Source organism: Colossoma macropomum, unplaced genomic scaffold, assembly GCF_904425465.1.
Source record: "Colossoma macropomum unplaced genomic scaffold, Colossoma_macropomum, whole genome shotgun sequence".
NCBI lineage: Eukaryota > Metazoa > Chordata > Actinopteri > Characiformes > Serrasalmidae > Colossoma > Colossoma macropomum.
The window spans coordinates 34,352,111-34,371,918 of record NW_023494785.1 but is presented as its reverse complement, the minus strand read 5'-3'; the positions used below and the strand labels follow the sequence as shown (position 1 = coordinate 34,371,918).

General features: G+C 39.0%; 1 protein-coding gene across 6 annotated transcripts in view; it reads left to right on the top strand.

Annotated features, from left to right (window-relative positions):
• Positions 1-4,930: 4,930 nt before the first annotated feature.
• Positions 4,931-19,808, top strand: part of sntg1 (syntrophin, gamma 1) — a 41,895-nt gene continuing 27,017 nt past the window's right edge. For 2 of the 6 annotated variants that reach the window (XM_036592039.1, XM_036592024.1), the window contains exons 1-2: positions 4,931-5,508; positions 15,210-15,341. The gene's annotated coding sequence lies outside the window, so the exon portion shown is untranslated. Of the gene's footprint in view, positions 5,509-15,209; positions 15,366-19,808 lie in introns of all 6 variants that reach the window. The other 4 variants (XM_036592031.1, XM_036592016.1, XM_036592047.1 and 1 more) reach the window with 3 other exon arrangements.

Here is a 19,808-nt window from a genome sequence, read left to right as displayed (position 1 = left end):
CTTTGTGTTTTCACCCAATGCATACAGGGCGTTCTAACACCACTTCTAGCCACAGGTCTGAAAATACTTCCATACCTGAATGACTGGCTTCTGTGCTTCTGTGCACCATCCCACAACAGAGACACTCCTCAACCACATTTCAGCTTTAGGGCTATGTGTGAAACATACAATACAGCATGACACTATACCTACAGTGTTCCACGTAAACCATTTAGGGGGCACTAGATCTCCAGCTGGTCCACCAGCTGTTAACCTGGGCATACCCTAGGTTAGCTTTGCTTTGTGCAGACACTTCACAGGATCCAACAACAGTGGCATCAACTGTTGCTGATTCCCCCTCATTGACCAGCAAGACTCTGGTTTCCCTGCTAAGATCGCTGTTGTCAGGGAAGCCTCTCCTCCACCCAAACAGTGCAGACCTTTTGTCACAGATGGACGGCAGAGCACTGCACCTCTGGCCAGGCCATCTACAGTTGTGGATGTGAATGCTGGGGCTGGAGCACAGTTCATGGAATGCACATTGAGCATGAAAAACATGCTGCTGAGTGCCAATACACCTTCCACTCGTGTCTTGTATTCAGTTAGGTGGGGGTTATTTTTACAGTGGTGTTATAATCATTTTAGCTGTTAGTACTCAGTGTTGCAAACTGCATTTCAATCATGTAGCACTTTAAGCATTAGAAGTACTTTTCCTTTGTTCCTCATGTATGCCATTACCACAGGCTTATCCTCAACTTTACTAGTATGAACTTTTGCTTTGTTCTTCACATACAAAAAAAAAAAAAGTTAAGGAAACATAAGGAGTCCTTCATTAGACAAAATGGTCCTTCTTGTTTTAATGGAACCCCATAGGCCTCTTGAAGAGCCCTTAAATTAAACCTTCAATAATATTGAATACAATGAAATAAAATAAACCTTGTCACTAATGAGTAGTGGTGTAAAGGAAGTCCTGAGCCTAATGGAGGCTCAGAACCTTGAGTAATTAAAATGACACACACTAAGCAGATTTTCTATCTCACTGCAGTAGGAAAATGTTCGCTGCAAGCTTGATTTCTTATCTACCGAACCCAATTACTGGAGAAGGAGGTTAGCATGCTTTGTTCCATGCTGAATTAAAGCAAGGGCATTTTCTTTCAGTGCACAATGACAACGTCTTGAAACTGTTAAAGCTGTTTTTGCATCTTGCATGCAAGTGTGTGGGCAGCAGAATGTTTGCACAATATAAGTATTTGATTCTGCAGGCATTTGTATTATGTCCACTGAACAGCATTGCAGCATTTCCCATGTAAGATTAAAAATGCAACTTTTTGAGGGTGTTTTCAGGACACAGCTAACTTAATCTAGCAAAAAAGGACCTTAAATAACCCCTACCAACTATGCATTTGAGTCTATGTTTGATGGAATACAGTGTCAGATTCATATGTGTGACTTCATTTAAACTAGTTTCCCACTTGCACTGCACAGTTTTGTGTTTTCCTGCTCCGACACATCTAACACTCCTGCACAAGAATGCCTTGATCATTATGTCATGATGCGACTCCGGTGCCAGGAAAACAAGAAAGTCCTCTGAAAATATTTTATTTTTATGAATATATTTTATTCATATGGAAATGATATATACATTTAAAGAGGGTGAACACAGTGAATTTGGTCTTCGAGTTGCAAAACAAAGCAGTAAACCAAGAGAGGCTGTGCATTACAGTGATTTTTTTCAAGAACTTTCAGCCATCATTGTATATTTGCAGTTATTTCATTAACTTTTTGCATTTTTGTCACATACTCATGAACATATCATAATATACGTAAACCTTCACCTCAAAAGTAGCTTTTTCTTATCAAATGGAATGATCCATTTTACAGTACTACGCAAAAGTCAAAGACTATCCATCCATTTGTACAATTTTCAATTTACCATTGCAATTTCATTTTTCAGCCTCAGAAAACATATATTTAACAGAAATTTACACAGATTTTGGAATTTTTTCAGATCTGAAGCAAGAGTGGTGCTTGATCTGTCTCCCATTAGATAAAAGCTTTGATCACTGTTCATGTTATGGTGACTTAGAGTTAAAATGTTATAATATATCCAGGCTTATTATATCTGGTCTTATCAGTTCTTCTTAAATATGTTTATGAACTTCTTTTACTTTCCTCTTCCTAATGCAAGTGGATTATCTTACAATACTCTACAAATGTTAGAGATCTAATTAACTAAATTTCCAGTCAAAAGGGTCATTAAGTTGGGCAGTCATGGGCTGGAGGTTAGGGAACCGACAGTACATGACTGAGATGCCCTTCAGCAAGGCACCTAACCCCCAACTGCTCCCTAGGCACTGCGGATAGGGTTGCCCACCGCTCCGGTGTGCTCACTGCCCCTAGTGTGTGTCTTCACTAGTGTGTATGTGGTGTTTCACTGCACGGATGGGTTAGATTGCGCAAGTGAAATTTCCCCATTGTGGGACTAATAAGGGTCACGTAATCTTAAATTATTCATTTTTCAGGAAATATGAGCAGATTCGATATGTGATAATCCACTTGTATAAGGAACGGGAATGTACAAGGGAAAAAGTGAAAAACCTTCCAGTTTTGCAGCTAAAAAATTATTCAGAGATATAGAGAAAATAGAACTCGTAACAACTGTGCAAGATCTGGTAGACCACCAAAACTAGATCACTGTCAGATAAATGGGACTTAAAGCTTTCATCTTTGAGAGATCGGAGCTGCACTTTTGCCTTAGATCTGAAAAAATCCACAGGTGTTTCTGTCTATCCTTCCACTGTGAGAAGACTACTCAACACTATGGGTCCAAAAGGATGTGTAGCTGTCAAGAAGCCTTTACTGAGAAAAGGAAATGGACAAAAAAGAAGAAATGTTTCATTAAAACGCCACAACTGGACGTCGGAGATGGAGAGTAAGGTTGTGGACTGATGAGTCTAAATTTATAACTAAATTTATAACTGGTTCCTTGGATTATCAGAAGCTCAAAATGCAAGTTCTAAGACTGAACATTGGAGATGTTTACAAGAAGTGTGGAAAAAGATCCCTGCAGATCTCTGAAAAACTGCTAAAAATCTGCCAAAAGCTAGTCTCAGAAGCTGTAATAAAGGCAAAGGCAAACTAAATACTGAAGCAGTTTATATAGTATTTAGTGAAATAAATAACTTGTACTTACTGACCATTAAATAACAAATCAAATAAATGAATGGTGGTCTCTGACTTCTGCACAGTATTGTATAATATTGATTTCAGGCAATATTGTAAAATTGAATTCTCATGTATGTTGTATACTTATTATGCTGTACATTACTCTTTGTTACATTTTGTTACTGCTATCAAGTGGCATTCCTAGGTTGATAAAGACTGATCTGAGACGCCACACTCTCTGATAGATGACTGAACATTCTGATTTCAAGTCCTTGGTTGCACTGCAGTGAAGTGCTTTTAAATAGTCTTGTTTGCAAATGCATTCCCCATGTTGATTTGCCATTGTCTACACTTGCACTGCGAGAGGTCCATGTTTGTATGCTTTTATTCTCATTCACAGGGAGAATCTTTTTAATGCTGCCACAAACCAGCCTACCTGCTGACTGTGCCAAGGCCTTGATATGCCTGGTGTTATTTTGAACGTGCAGAATCAAACGCGTCAGAGATGTTGAACTTATTATTTGTGAGTGTGAGCAGGCGCTTCTAGCTTTGTTGAAGGAATAATGAGATATTTCTGGCAGATTACTGCTAAGAGCAGTATTAGAACCAGCTGACGATTTGAATAACCTTTTCATTAGACTTTGGTGATCTATTGGCATGGTCTCCAAGGGAACAAAGAAGAAAAAAAGGAGTATGTTGACTCAAGACAACCTTTCTGTCAATCCATGGAAGTTTACAAAGAATAAGAAACAAGAGAATCCAGTTTGATATAAATGATGTTGCATTATTTGTCACTCTTTCAAATGTAGTTTAATCATCTGCATGGCAGAACAAACAGATGTTGAGACACACTGAAATCACAATGCAGTGACTGCAGGGACAAGTTAGCTGTCATGAGTCATCATGCTGACGACTTACTACTCAATATGATAATATACCAGAGAGTCTGGCTGTTCAGCTGTAGAATTCTGTAACTACCAGACATGCATATTAGTAATCCAAAAGCACACCTATGTGAAAATATTTAACTTCAATCAAATAATGATTAACTAGAAGTGAACCTAGCTTTCAAAAAACAATTTCAAAAGGAATAAAAGTGTTCAGTGGTAAAAACTAAAACAAAAACTCTGAGTTCTTTGTAGGACTGTAAGGGAATTTCTAAGTACATACAGCATCTTTCATGATAGAAACTAAAGTTGGTTCAGATGGCATTGCTCTCTTTTTTGGGAATTCTTTGATTTGGAAAAAGGCTAAACCTTGAACCAACAGAACATTAAACCCAAAAAAGACATTAGGAATGAAAAGTGCTTGATTATAATGTAGTCACTGAGTAAAAAGTGGATTCTTTTCTACTTGTAATGTACTTGACCGTTGTGAACCTGCTATTATTTTAAAATCCTCAGAAAAGTACAAATACATCAAAAAGACATGGTAAGTAGTTAGCCAGCCATATTTCCTGTATGATTTGACAGCAAAATACATTGTAAATTGGCTATTTATTTTCTCAGTATTCTCATTATGACATTAAGTTAGAGAGAAAACATTTGGGAGCCGTTACATAAACGGTTGGAGAGACTGTTCTCATGGCGTTCTTTTCCCCCACCCATATTCCGTCAAAACCTCTCCTCCTGCGGTCTGTTTGGTTAGAACTAGTCCGCCTCCTTCGCTAGGATTGGGTAGTTAGCCCTACATCATTGGGTTGCTTGTGACTATGAACTACTAGCCAATCCTAGCGCAGGAAGGTGGGGCTTTTCGCAATACAGGTGGGGAAAAAAAAGAACGCGCCCGCGAAGCAGCTCGTGGCGGTTACTACCACCCAAAATATCTACCGCATTGAGGAGAGCCGAGCAGATGTTGTTTCCCAAACCAGCCGTTACTGAATGCGGCTTTTGTGCCCAAAACGGTGGCATTTTTTCGTGTGAAAAACTTGGAATTGCATAAAGGAGGATAATTGAATATACCGAGGTACTGAGACGAGCAGCGAGTGAGCGAGAGAGACAAAAAGAAAAAGCCGCTTGTAAAATTTCAGTCAGTCATTACAGACAGTGGGGCAGTGAGCGAGGAGAGTTAAAGCCGCGCGGAGGATGTGGGCGAGGAGACTAGACGGCGGTGCTGCTCCCGTCACAAAATGTAAAACGAGAATACGCTTATAACGTGCTAATAGGGGGATTTTGACGTCTTTTTTCTCCCGTCCTTGCCAGTCAGCGCTGGAGTGGGCTAAAGTGGGCTGTGCCATAGTGTCCGTTTCGATGTGGGAGTTAAGCCTGTGTCATGGGCTGAAACGGTCAAATCAAGAATTCAAGAGGGAATAAAGAAAGCAGTCCACTGGAACCAACAGCAAATCACCACCTGTTAACAGAAGAGGTAAGCATTGCAGTATAGTCAATCTAAAATACACCACAGGTTGAGATTGCAGCCTAACGCAGTGTAATTCAGCTCGATACAGCTGCGAGGGAGCCGTGTGTCGAAACCTGTTCTTAGGTTTGCGCAAAGAGAAAAGAAACATTGGTGGTTTTGGCTCGCCACATTTCCGAAGAATGGCATTAGTCGTCCTGTCAGTCATCTAGTTACAGCTATACCTCACAAAACGGCCAGTGTGTGAAGTCCGTGTTTAAAAAAAGGAAACGATTGAGAAACGTTAGCTTAGCCACTCTTCCACTTGAAAGCTGACCGAAATAGCAGCGCGGACTGCTGTGTCAGATTAGCCTAGCCTAGCTCCCCATTTAACATCAGGTGAAATGACAGCAACGCAGCCCACCACCTCACTGACCATATCGTCCTTATTCTAACACTAATATGAAGGCTTATACGCCTTTTAGAGTTAAACTAGTAGCCACACACCTTTCCCACGTAAAAGGCTTGTCAGGATTTATGTCTCGTTTGATTAAGAATGGTACTTGTGTGCCCTCTAACCCATGGCACCACAGGTAGGTTTTCAAGTGAGAGACCTCTGATTAGTAGTCCTTTCTGTACTGTTTCCCAAAAGTAAAGGGAAATATGATGAATGAGTCAAAAATTCTATTTTTAATGTAGCATGATTAATAGGTTGCCCATTAGGCCTATGTGCTGTTTATGTAAGCTTCTATAAACATGACATGACAGACATTCATTGAAAATAGCCAGTCCACATAAATTGGCTAGGATCTTTGTGTACAGTCTGCCCACTGTGTTTGAATGGTAAACACTACTCATTTGTAGATGTGTTTCATCATGTTAAGTCCAATCACAGTCATGCAAATGATCCAGCCTGACTATGCATCCCTGCCATTAAGCAGCCCAGTCCTAGGAGGGTCTGGTGAAAGAGGGCTAATTTTGAATCTACTCTGCTGTCAGTGCGATCAGATTGATGGACTGTGAAGGCAAAGTTCATCCCAGCCACCTTTGTCTGAAAAGACTGAGGCATGCAGCCCTGTGTGTCCTGGATACTGGTGATTCACCTTAAAGCAACATCCCACTGTTCATGTTCTCTCAGTTCATGCTGAACCTGAGGCTAGAGGCATCGAATAAGCTGTGAGGCAGGTTTTTTCAAGATTCATGAAATGTGGTCACATTTTGTTTGGGCTTTTAAAGTTAGGAAAGCATGCAGCATTTCCCACTAGTTCCCTAAGAGTTTTTAAACACTGTCTTAAATTGGCAAATGTTTAATTTAACATGATGATGACTCGAAGCAAAGTTGAATTTCCAAATTCTTTCATGTAGTGTTTCCCCACTATCACAACACAATAAGTACATATTTCCCTTTTTCACAAAAGCATCCAAAATACACTTAAGAAATTACTACTTGAGAACAGCCTTCATCAAAACACGTCTTCTTGTGTAGATTGTAAGACAGAATTCGAGGAAGCAGCAAAAAATAATAAATTTTAATTTGTTCCTGATTCACAAAGAATGTTCCATACCTTAATTATATGTTATGGTAGTTATCATAGTGATTACAATAATAGTCTGTCTGAAGCCTAAAAGTGATAGACTTCTTTTCGATGAAGTGACAGCCCACTGTGAAATATGTTTTGTGGGGGTCTGTTCCACAAACCCTGTCACTTTTTTGGTCTGATGTGGTTGGTGTACTGCCCTGTGTGCAGTGTGCAAGACTCTTTTTCGAATGTCACATCATTTAGAATTTCATTCAGTGAGCTCCTCTTCCCCTTACCTATTGAGCTCACTCAATTATTCACCTCCCAGGCGGCTGGATGGTAAACGTCAATGTTGCACAACTCTCTTACTTGGCTGAGAGTCAGCGTTAAGGTCAGGTGAGCCGTGAGCACTGGTCAGGTCTACAGTGATCGGAGTGTTATTCTGTGTCTCCCAGTTGCCTAGCGGCATCAGCAGTGTTGCTTTTACAGCAAACTACACACACACACTATATAATGTGATGGGGCAGATGTAAGCCTTTGTAACAGCATTTGGTACGAAGAAGAGGTCTGTGTAGAGGTGGGCAATATGATGATATATACCACATGTTCATATCATCAGCACGTAAAGAACAACTACACATTTAATTAAAAGGAGGGCATAGTTAGTCCTGTTAATTTGATTTAGTATGTTGTGAAATGTTGAATTACATATTTGTTTTTAGTAACTTTTTTTTAATTTGGCACTACTGGTGCATTGTGTTGGTTCCAACATGAAACCTTAGAAAAAAATGTACAATACGCAAGTATCGTGATATTTATGGTAGTCTGTTTTAGGTATATTGCCACCCTTAGTTCTATGCAACGTAATAAACAAGGGGGTTGGTGCTCAGAATCACCTAATATAATAATGTAATAATGTTTATCAGAAGAACAAAAGGACATAATGAAAAGCGAATTGTTGGTGGTCTTTTTGTCATGCAGGACCTGCAATATGGAACATTTTTGTGCAATTGCTTCTTTTGAAATCTAACAAAATAATTAAGATGATGGAACCGTATGCTATCTGACAAATCAGTTTTTCTGTCAAAAACCTGTAACATTTTTGCTGGAAACAGTGTTTTTCTTTAGACTATTGTGGAGGACTACTATTAGAAAAAGTAGTACTCCACAAAGGTTCAGGATGGTATGCAACATTGATTCAGGTTTAAAGCCCAGGAGTAGCATATACAGTCTGTGGCTGGAGGACAAAATGAACTACATTTTTTCTGAAAGGTAGTGGTGAAAGGACACCTCCCATCACTAAGCAGTGCTATGCAGTGGAATCTATGTACTTTCATAATATAACTACTTAATGTTGTATTCTGGATGAACTGAATGAAATTGTGATTTAATTCCAAAATTGTTCATGAATGCATGTATTATAATCATTCATGCCAGTGCTCAGAAAACACTTATCCCTCATAATTTATCAAAATGGAAGCTTTTGAAAAACATTTCTAGGGTAACATTCAACTTCATTCCTTGGATATCTATGAACACCGCACCAGGTACACTTTTTCACTTGACATATTTTCTTGGCTGTAATTTGTGTTTACATTGTATCTCCCAAAAACAGTAAATTAATTTCTAATACGTGTATTTTGTAGACATGGTTTTATTTGGTATGGCGGGTACAGTGCTGCCAGTGTTTGTTCTGTGACTTTGCTCAGCGTACATTAATCTAAGACACAATCTTGAGTCCATATAAATATTCATGATGATGCTCATCAAAGACAGGCGTTTCCCGCCTCACTGCTTCTCATTATGTCTTGCTAATACGTGCCAGTTAGTTTCTTGTCAACACAACTCAATTTATTCCGTTTTTAACGGGGCGTCCTCATTTAACACTGGGCGTTGAGGGTACTAGCCGGGTAAGCAGCAAACAAATCAAAATCGAACTCCACCTTAATTTTTCTGTGCAGTGGCACTTGGTTCAGTGTCCTGTTCCTGGCTAGTGGTAGTAATTGTCTGCCTTTGTTGGCATAATGAGGCTCAGTGGGTGAGATTCTTCTGTTTGACTTGCTCTGGCACCTCCCAGGTACTTTCAAGCCTTTCCTCTCCAAAAGCCATCAATCACCGCACAATAGGTCATGCCCTGAGTCATAAATGTGCCAGTCACTCATTTGCTCTTGCTCTTCTCTGTTGATGCTGTTTAACAGCCTGAATCCAGTTTAGAGCAGCAGTGTGGGCCACCAGGTCTTTCTGTTGTTTTAACTAATGAGGAATAGAATGTAGAGAATCGCCTGGTGCCACAATGGGTCTACTTTTGGCACTGAGATGTCACTGCATTATAATGATGTGAAAGGATTGAAACAGGCTGAAAAACCTCATGAACCGTAATCAAATGTGCAGTGACAAGTCGCACTCTTGCCACTTTAGTAATTGTAAGCTACTGTAACATGAGCTGTTGGGTGAAACAGTTTGGGATTCACTGTGCAAGAACTTTGTAATGGATTTTTAAATAATTTAATATTTACAGCTGCTTTTGACATGAATGTAGCAACTTTTCAATTTAAAATCATGCTGTTAATTGTTTCATTTTTGTAGTCACATTTCTCCAGGATAAAAAACATTTCTTCGATGAAAAACCTGATTTGTTCAAAAACACCGGTAAGGATTAAGGTTGCTTAGCACTGACAAAGTGTGTGTGCAGCGCTCTTTTATTGTTCAGTGCACAAGGTACATTGATGTGGAATGATTTTTAACAAATCATAAGTGTATTCTTACAGACAGTCAATACATATATTCCTTTTGTGCAGTCTTTGAACATTTGGACAGAAAGGCTGTGTACTGTAGCACAGGGCCTCCCAAATGTTTCATGCCCGTACTCACATGTAAAACACAGTGTTTGTCCTAAGACCTACTAAATATTTTATGAAGTGAAATAAAACTTAACCTTGCCAAATGTCTTTAAAGCTTAAGCATTCAGTCCACTTTTACTTAGTGTACTGTAGGGGTGTGGGAAAAAATCGATTCTTAGATGCATCGCGATGTGGACATGAACGATTCTGAATCGATTCACAAATGTCAAAAATCAATTTTCTAAATATTTAATTTATAACGTAATGTTGACGGAATGCAAAAGGCGGAACTTGGAAGTGCAGAAGTGCAGCGCCCGGACAGTCTGTGGCGGCACATAACAAAAACAAAAATGGATGAGCGAGAAATCCGACTGTCTCCCTCTGCATTAAAAGCCAGGTTAGATCAGGAGTCACAACACAAATGATAAGAAGAGCCAATTTGTCCTTTCAACAAAAATCAAACCGCCGCAACATTTAATGTCCAGTATGTCTCAGAATGTGTTAATGTCCTAGTATAGGCTAAACAATATAAATGAAAACGAAGATTTACTCCGCTCTGCTTTAAGCTTTAGCTATAGCCGCTTTCCTCCCATCTCCAGCAGAAAACCTTTCCTCAAAAGTTGATCAGTTAAATGTCTCTCAGTGTTCGACTGTTTTACGAGGCTGAAGTCGCTTCTTATTCTCCAGCTTCTTGTTCGATTTTTCCCGTTCCACCTTAAATTCTAACTGAGGCGCCAAATGTAAATGTGGCACCATTTAAGGTGGAACGGGAGAATTCGAAAGAGAAGCTGACTTAAGCTTCGCCACTTTTTAGTGTGTGACAGTCTCTCATTACAGATTTAACCTAACGTACCAGGAAACCAACTGCGCTGCTTATAAATGCGAATAACGCATCGTTGCTATGTGACCTGCAGTCTGCAAGGCAATTCTCAGTCATTGCGAAACAGGGCTTTCGCGCTATGTTGCACACGTCCAGTCTCAAAAATACTTTACTGACACAGTGATCCCCCCCATCTCTACAACGAGACCAAAACCGAAGTTATAAAATCACTAAAGAAAACGGGTAGAACAGCTGTAACATGTGCTGTGTGGACATCCATCACCACTGGATCTTATTTCACCGTAACTGCGTATTTTATCGCAGATGAGTAGCAGCAGCTTCTCGTGCTCCAAACAAGAGCAGTGAATGAGAGCCTTCTAGTTCACTTGCCACATCACTTCCATTTGATTTATTAAAAAAGAATCGTGAGGTGCATGCTGTCTTCATAGTATTTACTGTCTTTTTTGTCATTATTGCAATAAAATCCTTACAGCAATTGTCCAGCATCTCCCTATTACCGTTGATTGTCTACAAACCTTTGGACATATAGTGTATGTTCAAATACATACAGACTGCACTGTAGATGAAGAGTTTTGTTCCAAAATGCATTGCATGCCACTTTGATTAATTTTGTTATTTTTCTTGATATATGTTGTTGGGAGTGGCCTTTACACATGCAATAAATGTTTATATCAACTTCTTCTTGTCACAAATGAATATACAGCATTTCAGAATGAAACTCTTCATATTCCGTCTATAGGCATGGCCACAGTACAGTTCTTGTGCACTTTGTTTAATCAAAGTTAATGACGTTTTCTTTGCATCACGTTCATGGTTTATGTAAAGGTCCTTGCAGATTCCTTCCAGTGTTGTGAAAAGGTTTTTGCCCCTCACCCGATTTCTTCTATTTTTGCTAATTTGTCACATTTACGTTTCAGGTTATCCAGTTAATTTTAAAATAAGATAAAGGCAACACATGTAAATGCAACATGCAGCTTTTTAAATGATCAATCCATTTATCGAAGAAAAAGATTTTTTTTAAACATATATTACCCATGTGAAAAAGTAATTGCCCCTCTAAATCTAATAACCTGTTGTGCCACCCATGGCAGTAACAACTGCAATCAACTTGCGAGTCTTTTACATCACTGTGGAGGAATTTGAACCCACTCTGCTTTGCAGAACTGTTTTAATTTGGCTACGTTGGAGGGTTTTCAAGCATGAACTGCACATTGAAGATCTTGCCACAGCATCTCAATGGATTTTAACTGTTTTACTAGGCCACGCCAAAACTATAATTGTTTTTCTTTTAAGCCATTCAGAGGTGGGCTTGCTTGTGTGCTTCGGATCATTGTCCTGCTGCATAAAAAGTTCTGCCTTTGACTAATCAGTCCACAGAAATATATATTGATGTGCTATACGTTAATGTGCTTGTGTGGGCCTACTGTTGCAAGCCTCATATAGAGACTATTTTACAGAAATAAAGCCTCATCATCAGTGTGTCAAGTTTAACTGACAACATGCCATTATGGTTGAAAACATCACATTTACGTTAAAAATGAAATGATGTTCAAATGAGGTACACAGAAGGAGATTTGATATAAAGTATACATGTATATGTAAAAGCACATTTGTTAAAATGCTTGTTGTTAAAACATTTGTTAAAACTCTGTTGTATTGTTCTTTAAAATATGCTGTAAAACAGTTTGAGCTGCTATTATTATTATCATTATTATAATTGTTGTTGTTGTTTTAGCATATGTAGCATGATTTACTGTGACATTAAGAGAAAATAACAAGGGAGTAAAAAGTTTGCTCATTAATAAACAAGGATTACTGGCAAGGTTTATATGCTGCCACATGTTACCTTAATTTACATGTGGCAATAGCACTTAATAACACAACACAATCTCTCAAAAAAATAACACCTGAACAACTCTGGTGGAAATTTTCCGAAGCAGCAATAGATTAAATGCTATTTCCTTTACATGTTTGGTTCCACATTCAACAAATCACACATACACTCACTCTTACACTCTTTAGCTTGCAATCCAAATAATTAAAGAGTAATTTGACATGTTAAGATACTAATTACATGTTTGAATTGATTTTACTGCAAGCAGTTTTAGCTTTTAATCCTATCTTTTGGTTTACAATGGACTTCACAAAGGAATTTAGAACATATTAGATATATTTACTGGTAAATTATTTAGTTGGGGGCAGTCGTGCCCTTGAGCATGGCACCTAACCCCCAACTGCTCCCCCGGGCGCCGTGGATTGGGCTGTCCACCGCTCCGGGCAAGTGTGCTCACTGCCCCCTAGTGTGTGTCTTCACTAATGTGCATGTATGTGGGTGTTTCACTGCATGGATGGGTTAAATGTGGAGGTCTAATTCCTCTGTGTAAACACAGTTGGCTAATGGTTCTGAATTCAGTTCAACTCAAAATTATTTTCTTTCCTGATATCATGAATATAATATTTACTACTTGAATTGGTTGAAATTTTTTCCACCAATATTGTGATTGCAATTTAAGTCCGTTGTCAGGTCTTCTTCTTCTTCTCCTCTTGCCACCTTGATCAAAAATTGCAGTCAAATGGGCTTGCTCAGGATTTTTTACATGCCACAGAGCTAGGTAGGATGTTTAATTATGTCATTCAGTACACTTGTTTGGAAGCATGTTTTTCCTCTCATTTATTCAGGCTTTTCCTTTAATTAAGTCAGCTGTCTGTGTATAATGCTATTCTATATATTTAAAATTTTGCATTATTGTAAATACCTTTACAAACTACAAGCAGGATAAAAGGTTTCCTGATTTGATACTTTCCAAAATTGTATGTCAGATCAGACTTGTTTTAAGCAGATTAGCCAGCTCTTCAAGTTAAGCTATATGGTAACAAGGCATAACGTAGTGTCAACGGAAAGTGATCATTGGGGAAAAGCTCACAGACCCTGTGCTGTATTAGTTTTAACAGTTGAAGGTAGGGACCCCGAGCAGCTCAGTAGTAAACAGAGAGGATATTTTTTGGTATGATTCACTGGCTGAGAGGGAAAAACCATAGAACATGTAGGCCTCTTAATGCGGCTTGTGGGAATGTGCTCACTCACCTGTTATAAAAAAAGCTGTGAATAAAGCTCAGTCCCATCGGGGAGGGGGAGTGTGCTCTGAGAGTGTTAGAGTGAGACAGATACAGCCTCTGCAGTAGCACAAGCTGCATTGAAGACATTGAATCATTTGACCTGAGTTTATGTGTGTCCCAGTATCTTCTAATTTGACACAGAAAAAAGAATTCAAAGAGAGTTAGCCATAGCATATTGCATGAATCAAACTGTTTTTTGAAAACTCACACGCTGCAGGATTCAGCCTACTTCTTTAATAAGAAATGTTTGAGCTTAAAAACAACTGTGTGCAAAACATCTGAACAAAGAGAAGTTAATCACTTTTGAAATGAAAAGATAACCAGACTTAGACTGGCTAGTGCCACTTCTTTGCACTTTGTGAACATGGCTTTAGCTCTTGGAGTTTTGTTTTGGCTTAACATAATGTGACATGATCTCTCACCCTGAGGCTAATCACTCAACTGTGCTGTGATTACATGCATAAACGAAACACTACTAGAACAAGAAGGTTTGGCCTTTCTTGCGAGTTCTTTACATTGTAGACAAGCAAGTTGCCCCCACAAAAATGGATTTTTTTTGTCACTGCAAGCGTCTGTTATGATCTCACAATTACATACTAATTGGAATTTTGTGCTGTCTCGCGAAGAGTTACAAACAGTAAAGTGGGATGTGTGGTTGAATCTTTGCTTCTTATGTAATTGTAATAAAATGCGTTACTTGGTCAAAAATGTAATGAAACCTAGTGTGTTAACTGATAGTGTAGTAATATTTTTACTGTGCTTTGTATAATTCCTTCAAATTCCTTCAAAGTTACTTCTTCAAGCATGAAATCTTTGTACTGGCACAAATGTTGGATACAGCTTTTGGAATTTAATGCTTTGAGTATGCTTGAAAGGAATCCTTTACAGCACTGCAGCAAATGTAGTGGTATCAGAGTTGCACTGATGTTTTGACATCTTTTTATTTGACATCTTTGTATTCTAGTCTGCAGTATCAGTAATGACCTTGTTCTGCATGAGAAAAGTAGCTTTCTGTATTTCAATCTTTACCAAAAGGATGAGTTTTTAGAACTGGGAGTCAGGGTGCTGCACAGTCCATCTGCCCACCTGGATTCGTATGGAATTGGAAAGAAAATGGCAGTATCACTTAAAATAATTATAGCAAAGGTAAGGTTAAAATGTCAAAATTAAACAAATTGATAGAAGAAATTAAAATGTCCTATCAGGAAATGCTGAAACAGTGCCATTTCTTTATTACCATAGTCAAATGAACACCCACAGGATTACTTTCTATATTTATGGTTATATGTTATGGTTTTGTTATTTGAACACCTCAACTTTTGTAATACCACATCTGGCCTACCAGTCTCTGCCATTAATTGGGACATCAGGGACTCTGAGCCGCTCCTGACTAAGCTTTTGCCATATCCACAGCAACAGGTGGGACTCCGGTGGCAGAGGCTGAGGGACCTCTAGACAGACCCAAGGCACCTTCAGCCCAGCCAGACCACTTTTGCCTCATGGCATGACCTCCACACTCACTGTGCCGTGGATCATTCTGTGGAGGTAAAAAAACAAACATTTGTTAAGGTAAATAGAGCAGTCATGAGAGCATCACAGTGGGAGTGGCAAGTGCAAAAATGAACGTTTTAACCTGACAGTCTCTGGCTACATTTTGGACCTGTTAGCATTACATCCTGCATGTAAACACAGTGACAAATGTAGCTTTCTATCATTTGAGAAATACTGCTAAAATTTTCTATCTCAGAGTGACGCAGGGAAACTTGTTCATGCATTTGTTACAGGCAGAGTTGATTATTGTAATGCTGTACTTACTGGACTTCCTAAGAAAACAATACATCCCTTACAACTTGTACAAAATGCGAGAGATCATATCAGTCCCATTTTAACAGAACTGCACTGACTGCCTGTATCGTTCAGAACAGATTTGAAAGTTCTGCTACTAGTTTTTAAGGCTCTAAATGACTTAGCACGCGCTTACATCACAGAGTGTATGTTTATGTTCCAGTACGTGATCTCAGATCTACAGATACTGACCTGCAGACACCTTCTGGTTTGTGGAGCGGCCTGAACAGTGCTATATAAATAAAAATTATTATTATTATTGTTGTTATTATTATTGCAGATTTTCATAGTGATAACAGCCCCCCTGCTACCGTTCAGGAACAGCGATGTTAGTTTTGTTTGATGAAATATTTCTTTAGGCTGCTATTTTTACCTGATAGTTATTTTGTTAAAATTACAGTTACTGTGCAATACTTATTCATAAACTTTTCCAACATAAGCGTTTGGTTCATATCAAAAAGGAGTCTGTGCTTCCGTGGGTATATACATGAGCAAAAATGCTTAAGCATTCAGAGATCCATTTACCCAGAGGAAAGACAGAAAAGTACAAAACAGGTGCGAACGTGCCTGGATTATAGCAACATTGCAGATAAGGAAATGCCATGCTGTTGATATGCAATCCACATCTCATTTTCTCACACTGCAAAATCTTAAGCTGAAATTCTATACAGAATGTAAACACACAGCAGGGTTGTAAGAAGAATGAGAGTGTTTTCTAATGAAGACAACAAAGCTTTTGTGGTTTCATCATACCCATCAGGGAATGGCATTTGCAGCCTATTTGAAAATGTTGGAGATGTTGATTTTTACTTAGCAGACTCATAGCATGTATACAGAATATATTCCTGAATAGGGGTTGACAATATGGCAATACTTATTGTTATCATTATCAATTATGTTATATTCAGAAAAGCATACTGTAACATATCTCCGATATTGTCAATACTAAACATCTGTGCCCAACTGTTCTCATTGCGAAGAGAGCATAATTAGTCCTGTTTGGATTTGCTTTAGTGCAGTATGTGAAATGTTGAAAATGTAAAATCATTGTAGTTTTTGTTAGTATTCTTTAAATGTGGCACTATTGGTTTGTTTTTTGTCAGTTCCAACTAGGGGTGGGCGGTAAGACAAAAATATTTCAAAATATTTCTGTGATATGCATAATGATATTTATTCAAATGGAACAGACAAAACAGAGCCTGTGCCACATATATAAAGAGAAGACTATAATAATAATAAACCTACAACTGCATTGATATTTATTCAGTGTTTTATTGCGCTGCACTAAATCCAATTAAACAGGCCTAATTATGCTCGCTTTGTAATGAAACATAACACGTTTGTGAGTGTCCTTTGACTACTGATGATTTCCTCAATGTACTCAGGAAAGAGAATTGGGACTAGTGGTGGCACAACTTCAGATTTTTTAAAGTTGATGTTCATGTGAAAGTTAAGTCGACGTCGACTAAACGCTGATGATATCATAAATAGAACCACAGGAGAAGGAAATGCTTTGCAGCAAGCAACAATCTGTATTTGCAAAACTTAATGCAGCTGACAACAGGCAGCGCATGCACATATCTTTTATGCGGAACAAAAGCAAGCAAACACGCAGAAAATATACTTATTATATGCTGGTCCATCACTCAGCTTTGCTTAGAACTCGGAAACCAGCATACAGTGAGGGGAAAAAACAGTACTCTGTTAGTCTAGTCTAGGCAGTTCATGGTTACTTCCTCTAGCTGCTTGACTCACTCAGCCTTACTGCTGAAGCTAGCTAACACACCACAACACAACCCTCTCTTACTAGACTCACCCTTAAGAATAAAAGTAACAGAACATTACCAATGCTAAAATTTCCTAAAACAAACATTCCTTTTTAAACTAAACTAAACTCAGGCTTGCTCAGATGCAGCTATAACAACAGGTTGTAACTCAGCAACAACAATAATGCTGTGAAATACTTTTATGTCATAGCTCCTATTTAAGTGCGAAAAAGAAAGATCGGTGCAAATTTTAGTATATTACTTGGGGAGGAAAACAAAACTCACACAAGATCTAGCATGTAAGCCTGCTCATTCTTGTAGTCCTGCTTAGTCAAAGTTTTTGCTTTTCAATCCTGGTTTGCATGTAAGAAGATAAGGGCATCAATGTGGGCAGAATGAAGGCTCACTTGCTGTCTCGTGATGGTATTCCCAGCCAGAGAAAAAATTCATTCGCTTGGTATACTGGTGGCAAAGTAGCTCTTGCATAGCTTGGCCAAATAGGGAAATCTATCCTGCTTGCAGACCCATCACTGCAGCAGGTTCTCCATGGTGGTAATATGCGGTGTCATTAAATAATCACTGACTTGTTTGGCTGCGGAGGAGTAGTGTCCTTCTTTTCTCCAACTTGTAGTTGTAGCAAAGCAGGATTCTAGCAACCAAAAAGTTGCTCAAAATTTTGCTCAAGGCTGTTAGTTTTCCCCATTACTAGATCACCTTCGTTATCACCTGTATCCTCACTTTTGACATCCATGCCTTGGATGAAAATTAATAACTATAAATTTGCCAGATTATTTTAAATCGATTAAGCTGGCTGACTAGTTTCATTCAGCAGGGCTGTTTGGGTGGTTCCGGGCGGCCTCTCTTCTCTGACTTGAATTGAAGATGTTTGAACCTGGCATACAGGCCACAATGGTGATGTCAGATCATCAATTTAGAGTTTTTTGGCTCCTATGCCAGGCTGTTCCTGCCATTTCCTCAGGACATGAATGGCCACTGCTGAGTGACGAAAGTGTCTGGTAACTCTCCTTGCTGCATCGATAGTCTTCACCACATCAGGTAGGACTAAATTAGTCTTTATTGCCAGCTGTAGAGTGCGCCCGGTGCATCCTGGATCTTTGGGAAACAGTTCAACATAGCTTCATAGCTAAAGTTATGTTACTGACATTATCATAAACTGTGCAAAACACCAGTATGCCCCATTCCTAGATTGTTTCAGACAGACGATCGGCAATCATGGGCTGAAAGTTAGGGAACCAGCCTTGTGACCGGGAGGGCCGCTGGTTAGATCCACAGAGCTGAAAGTATGCAACTGGATGGCCCTTGAGCAAGGCACTTAACCCCCAACTGCTCCCTGGGCACCATGGATAGGGCTGCGCACTGCTTCAGCCAAGTGTGCTCACTGCCCCCTAGTGTGTGTGCATTCACTAGTGTGTATGTGAGTGTTTCACTGCATGAATGAGTTCAAATGCGGAGGTGAAGTTTCCCTTTTGAGGGACAAATAAAGGTAACTTAACAACAGTGTGTCTCTCTGGCATCAAAGATGTATACAGCACTTGGGTCTTCAGTTTTCTTGTGTCGGTGATCAGTTACCAGCTCTATGGTGGAGGATGTCCATAGGTCATTTGTTAGCGACACACTCTGGCCTTTCATTTCCTTCACAATATTTTCACGCAGTGTGTTGTAAGATGGGACATTGTAGCCAGGTCCAAAAAAACTTAGTATTTCTCTGATGCCTTCTCCATGTACTGCACCTAAAGGTCTAATATCTTTGACAATTCACCATCAAACGGTCACTTGCGGCCATCTTTTGTCTGTTACAGAGGGGTTTGGTAAACACACTAATTGACTGCTGTCGAAAGGATTTGGAACATTCCTCAGCTAGTGTTAGCAGATGCCTTTTCAGAGGAGTGTGCTTGGGACTTCTGTTGTGTTTCAGGACATGCTTTACATATTTTTCAAAAGACAGTAGCACAAGCTTCATCTTTAGTCAAGTATTTCCACATACTTGATGTACCACTCCTGTTTTTCTGCTGCTGTTGGTGTCATCACATGATCAGCGACTAGTCAACATCAAGCTTAAATATAGCTTATAGCAGAGCAATAAAGTTGATTAGTTCACTAGTTTGTGCCACCCTTAAGTGGGACATACTTTATCTCACTAATGACAAAATATCGGCGTATTGTCCTGCCCTAGTTCCAACTCATCATACCTCTGAAAAACTAAACATTGTGATGCATTTCATGTATCATAGAAATGTCTTTAAGCATTGTAATATTACAATTTTGCCATATTGCTCACCCCTATTCTTGAAACATATTCTTTCTTTGGAAATTTCAGTAATTTGTTACATTGCAAATTGTGTATACTGTGTTAACCACACAATAATTCACTGGCTGTAGG